The sequence below is a fragment of the Pagrus major genome, chromosome 18 (genome assembly GCF_040436345.1).
Source record: "Pagrus major chromosome 18, Pma_NU_1.0".
Taxonomy (NCBI): domain Eukaryota; kingdom Metazoa; phylum Chordata; class Actinopteri; order Spariformes; family Sparidae; genus Pagrus; species Pagrus major.
Window position 1 is genome coordinate 32958054 of NC_133232.1, and position 6118 is coordinate 32964171.

A 6118-nucleotide genomic window follows, 5' to 3' on the forward strand; every position below is an offset into this window, starting at 1 on the left:
TTTAGCAGCTTGACTTGCAGTAAGCCACAGTACAGTTTTAGGCACGATCATTGCTCAGTGTTTATTAAATGATCCTACTTTTCATCTATAATCTTCAGTTTATCTAAATGATTAATTAAAGAATCAGGAAAATAAGTGGTACATTAAACCATAATGAAAGTAATGAGTTGTTCTTTACAGCCCAGGTCTGACTGCTCAACACTAAAACCTCAAAGATTTGGAAAAAACATTTTAAGCACTGCTGAAAATTCAGTAGATAACTTCTTTGATAAGCTTCTTACCCACTTTAATTTCCCACTTTATGGTCATTAACACCCGAAATAAACATCCGGCGTCTCATCCCTCTTTAAAAATAAGACATGCAAATTACTGTTAAAACTGTTGTACTCACATGGCACGACACATTCAACGGCAACAGTTTCAGCATTATTTTCAGGTGTCACTGACGTCACTGATTTGCACTTCGGAAAACAAAAAAAAATGACACTTCACTCAAGTAGACAGAAGTTTTTGTCTTCAGCAGAATGTATGTGAATTAGATGGGTCTTAATATTAATGAATGTTTTTTGTTATTTACATATAAATGACACAAAAAGATGAAAAGAAGGTTCACGTGTATTTCTGATCCACACACAGTATTTCTTGCTTCAGATACATGTGGAAATGTATAAATATGTGTATTTAAAGGAATAAGGAGGAGAGAATGAACATCAGACACATAAGTATTTGTATATCGAGGCTCATCTGTTTCCATAACGTTGTGTTGAAACTCACCTTGTTTACTGTGCTGCATGATGTTACCCATAAAAACAGGCTAAGGATTATGTTTGATATTTTCATGTGTCCACCCTTTGTGAAAGCGGCGGTGTTCATCTCAATCAGCTTTCATAAAAAGTGAAAAAACAGAATTGTCTCTTCTCATTTGTGTCTTTTTCTTTGTCTGCAAAGATTCCCGTTGTAATTGGTTCATGAATGTGACCTTTCGCATGATGAACAGTCCATCAACCGGCTGCCCACAGGACGTGAGAGCAGCTCTTCATATCGAAAAGTGTCTTATCTAGCGAGGCTATCTCGCTTAGCATGCTCATGATTCTGACGAGCAAGAATAAGCCGCGCATAATTGGATACTGTTACTTCTTTCACAACTGGGGACTTTGAAATGCCACGGCCAAAAGAAAGCATTAGCCTCATCCAGCAAGGATGTGTTGAATGTCCTGCAAGAGATGTGGAAACGAGATAGCGAGAGATAAAGCTGAATAGCCGAAGTGTTTCAAATGCCTCATTTGCACCACATGAGTCAGACCATTTTTGGTCTCAGTGGGAATGTCTGGCTTGACCTTAGAGAAAGAACTCAACTAGGCAGTCACAGTCGATCACAGCTGACCTCTTTCACATTTGGCACAATGGTCCTTTTTTAATTATATGAGCCTCAAACTCTGAGGTTTGAGTAAATAAAGAGTGCACGTGTGCTGAGGGATGGAGAGAGAACAAAGATTCAACTACCCATGCAAGAATGTAAAAACCCACCGCTCCTCAGTTGTGCTTGGACGAGCTTTCGAAAACTAAATACTCAAACTGATTGGTCCAGTATTTCTACAGTCAACAACGATGTTCGCTCTGATCTTTTTACACACTTTGCCAAAAAGACAAAGTCTACAGGCACATCAGCGGCTCCGTTCGTAGAGGTGGAAATCAAAAGTTCAGTTCTGATTCGTGCGTGTAGTTTGTTCTTTTTTAAATGGTGGCATCAACATTCAAATCACTGACTGTATAAAATAGGGATGGAGCAATTACATAAACCTGCACTCTTAAAATGGCCAGTAGAGGGCGACTCCACTGGTTTCAAAATGACGTCCGATTGTATGTAATCTTCTAGATCGTCTACTAGACGTGTCTTCAGGTTCTCAGTGAGATCCAACCAGGATATCTTCCAAATATGGTCACTTCTGGCTCCAAAAAAACAAGATGGCCACCAACATAATGCCATTTTATCGAGATGAGAAGATACTTTTTCCCATAAGCTAACATTGTGAAAGTGGGGCTCCACCCCCAAAACGGTGTCCAAATTTTAATTGTTAAACCCGTGCTTCAGAACAACAGCCCATAAAGCCATGGATGACATCACGATGGGTTCACACACGTACTGCAGTAAGAGAACTCACAATCACTACGCAGACAGAGTTATCAGATTGTGATCATTTCTGTAGCGTTCAGTCTTTTGATATGTTGTGTAGAATGATTCCCATGAATCAGCATGCTAACAGTTGCTAATTAGCACAGCTGAGGATGATGGGGATGTCATCAGTGTTGAAGGACCTGATGAAAAGATCCCTAAAATGTATGGTAATCAAACCGGGGGGGTTGAATATGAATGTGTTCCCAAAGTTTAGTGGCGATCCATCCAATAGTTGTTGAGACGTTTCGCTCAAGGCCACCGAACTGAGGCGTTAAAGCAAAAGCTCAACACACTGTAGGGATCTCTCAATCACAACAGGCAGAAATGTTCACAGAAAGGTAATATTTCAGTCTCATTCACACAATTTTTCTGGGTTTGAACATTGTTGGAAATATTTGGGATAATATAAGAACACAACTCGACAGAATACATAACGGCGGTCTCGTCATTTTTAGACTTTCTACTGCCGATGTGTTCTGTATTATATCTTTGACGGGATCACCAAGTCAGATTCGTTCTCTGGAGGTCAAATTTCGTGCCAATCCAAATTTCATTGCTATATTTCAGTTGGGACGATCAGACTGACAGACCCAAATTGCCGTCTCTGGCTAAAAACACATAAATCCCTGGTTGTGGTCGGAAAAACTTTAAAAACAAGAAACGTCTAATCAGCTCAGTATTTCCAGAGACAGACATAATGTTGGTTCGGCTCTCCATCGGTCTTTTTTCTGTTTTGCAGGAAACCCTCAAGTTCTTGCTTCTCTGCTCTGTCAGCATCTCAAAATGAGGCAACTAATCATGTGAATCGTAAACTTACTATTTTCAAATCCTGGCGAGAACTGTTAAAACAAAAAGGACGAGTCGTTCACAAAAACCACTTCAGGCACCAAAACTGGCACATTTGTCTCGAGTCGTCTCTGTCAGGGCGTCACAAACATGCCGTTAGTGTTATTTTCGATCTGGTTGTAACGTTTGTGATGTTAAAGCCTCCGTTTGGCTGATTCGCAGCTCACATCTCCACACTCCAAACTGTGAGTTCACATGACGTCATTGAGGTTTCTCCCTGAAGATGAATGTGATGTTGCTGAGCTGCAGACAGTCTTCAATAAGTCTCTCCAATGACTACATGACAGAGGCGCTGTTGACAGTTTTGCACCGTTGTGATTTTTATGGAGGAAATGATTTCAGCAGACGTGAACCACAGAAATCTCAAACATCGATCAAAACCAGCAGGTCACTCAGCAGCCGTGTTAGTGTTCTTGAACTGTATTTCTCTTTCGTGTTTATTTTTATGCGGGGCGAGCCAAAGTGCAATAACCCCGACTGCAGGTCGTCTGATTCCACATGAAGCAGTCGTTCATCACTTTGGTTCTGCAGCAGCCCTCCGAGGCGGCGCTGGTATCCGTCGTGGTAACCAATCTGAACAGCGCTAATGTAGGCGGGAGATTGTTTCCATATGGGGCCCGTTTTCAAGCAGTTGGCTCGGGTCTGAAAACCGGCTTCCATTGCACAGTTCACCCACCTCCAGCACGCCATGCGAAGCAGTCAGACGACTTTTCACACTCGCAGTCACAACAGCACCGTCCACCTTTCACCTCGGTCAGTAAATCAGCTGGAGATGAAATGTTCGTAGGTGAGAGTGAAACTACCTGACCGTTTACTTCAACCACCGTGAATTCTATGAGACTGTTTGCAGCTAAACTTATTAATCATGTAGTTGATTGACCGAAAATGAATTGTTTAATTAACTAAGTCCTTTGAATTTGCTTTTTTTCTCTATTTTATATATATATATATATATATATATATATGGGCTGCTGGTCAGACAACACAGGACATCAGTAAATATCAGCCTCGGCTCTGTGATACCGTTTTTAAACCAAAATGAACAAGTACGTTTGTTTTTTCACTGGTAATCCTGTTAAAAATAGGCGATTGACTCGTTTCCCTCTGCCAGTAGATGAGTTCAGATGAGCCTTTCTGTTGTTTTTGTTCGTAGGTTATATTTCACTTCAGTCTCTCTTTCAAACTTAAAGCCCACTGAACAGTATTCGAGCAGAAAGAAAGTCACGCATTAACACGCCTCGCAGTGTGGCGCCAGAAATCAGGCAAACAATTAGCACGTTGGTCATGTTTCACATTATGGAGGTGGAGAATGTAAATATGTGTGACTGCTGAGTTACTTCCTATTGTACATGTTCCCACTGAAGACAAAATGTAGATGGTAGTTTTGATCCAGAAGGTTTAAGATTGTGATTGTGGCATTCTCGATTCTCATCAAGTCAAAAGTTGAATATTTGAAAATGCCCATGAATTACAGAATATCTTGGTATGTGATACGTCCCCCTTTTGCTTTGATGACAGCAATCGAGCCGGCGTGGACTCCACAAGTTTGTTGTCGATCTTGCTCGAACGGCAGTCTGGTTGCCATGGCGTTATAACGTTATAACCCACTTTCTCTGTTTGGGAAACAACGTTGACCGTTAGGAAGAGAAACTGACTGGAGGACGGGCTTACCATGGGGTTGAGGTCAGCTGACCATGACAGTCAGGACTCCTTGGTCTTCAGGTGTATTTCCGTTTCTCAGGCAGCAAAGCCTGGTCTTGATCTTCTGATGGTGTGGTCACATTGGCTTCGCCTGGCCGTGCTCTGGATGCAGCTGATCCAGTTTTCCGAAAATCCAGTTTTTAGAGTTAAATGCACTGCCCTCTTAGAAATCTTGATAGGCGTGATTTGATCTCTATTTGCTTAGAATAACACTTCTGACACTTTTATTTACCTAATGAATCCTCTGATTATTTCTAGGTTTTGTGACAATAATTGAGATTTTCAATGTCGTATCTCACTCAACCTTCTGGATTTTGGAGCAAAAAACAGCCGGAGCATCTCAAACTGAGAGATTAAAATAACTCTGACAAATCAATGTGCAGTCCAGCCTCACAAGTGCTGGTAAAACTGCACATCTCCTGCCTACAACATCAACCAGAATGCGTCACATTAACGGTGACATATTAGGAAAGAAATGCGTCATCTTCAATAGAGTCAAGTGCTCTCCCTCCTTCATCTGCATAATAATGACAGTAATGTGCCACTTTTAGACCACTGTAGTCTTTGAAATGTATATGAAGTGGTTGGTTCTTGGTTTGTCAGAATAAAAGACTCTTTCTCTCCCGTTCATAACGCCGCCCCCCCCCACTTCCTGTTTCCTTTCCTCAAACACTTGCCTCACTTCCCACCCTCTCAGTCCTCAAACGAGCCTCTCTCGCTGTCCCCCTTCTCTCAGGGCGCACTCTTTGACCTCTCTGCTCTCCCTACTTGAAACGTTCGTGTCGTGTGATGTGGAGTCCTACATATATACGCCTGCCCGAGCTCGACCCCTGCGGTAAGCTCCGCGCTCCAAAGTTACAGAGCTCCCGCAGCGATGCTGGCCCGGCTTCAGAGGACGACAGCCGATGACGGAGGGGGCAAGCTTCAACTGGAGGATGTGTCCAGAGGTCCGGCCTCCTGTCGTGCTGGGTCCCAGGTGTGCATCCTTTCAAGGACATAATGTGTTTTTCTGCTTCTCTTTTGTGCATCCTGGGTGAATTAGCATGTGATGCGAGTGCGGCAATGACTGGGGACGGCAGTGAAGTTAACTGAGGAGGTTAATGGAGAAATGTCAACCATAGACTACTGGAGGCAGCGGGGGGAAGTAGAGGGATTACGCTCAACTTTGCAAAGATACTATTACTGTTGACTCATTCTTATCCAGTATCTGCTGGCACCAATTAGTGTGCACTTAATGTCAATGTGAGCTGTGATTGACTGGCAGGCATTGGCGGTAGAATACCTCCATTAATCCATTTAGTAATTAATGATATGAGATATTCGCCATGTTAAAAGTGCCTGAAGCAAAAGGCTGTCCGGAGAGTAAGAGTCATAAAAAAGCAATGATTAGTGAAG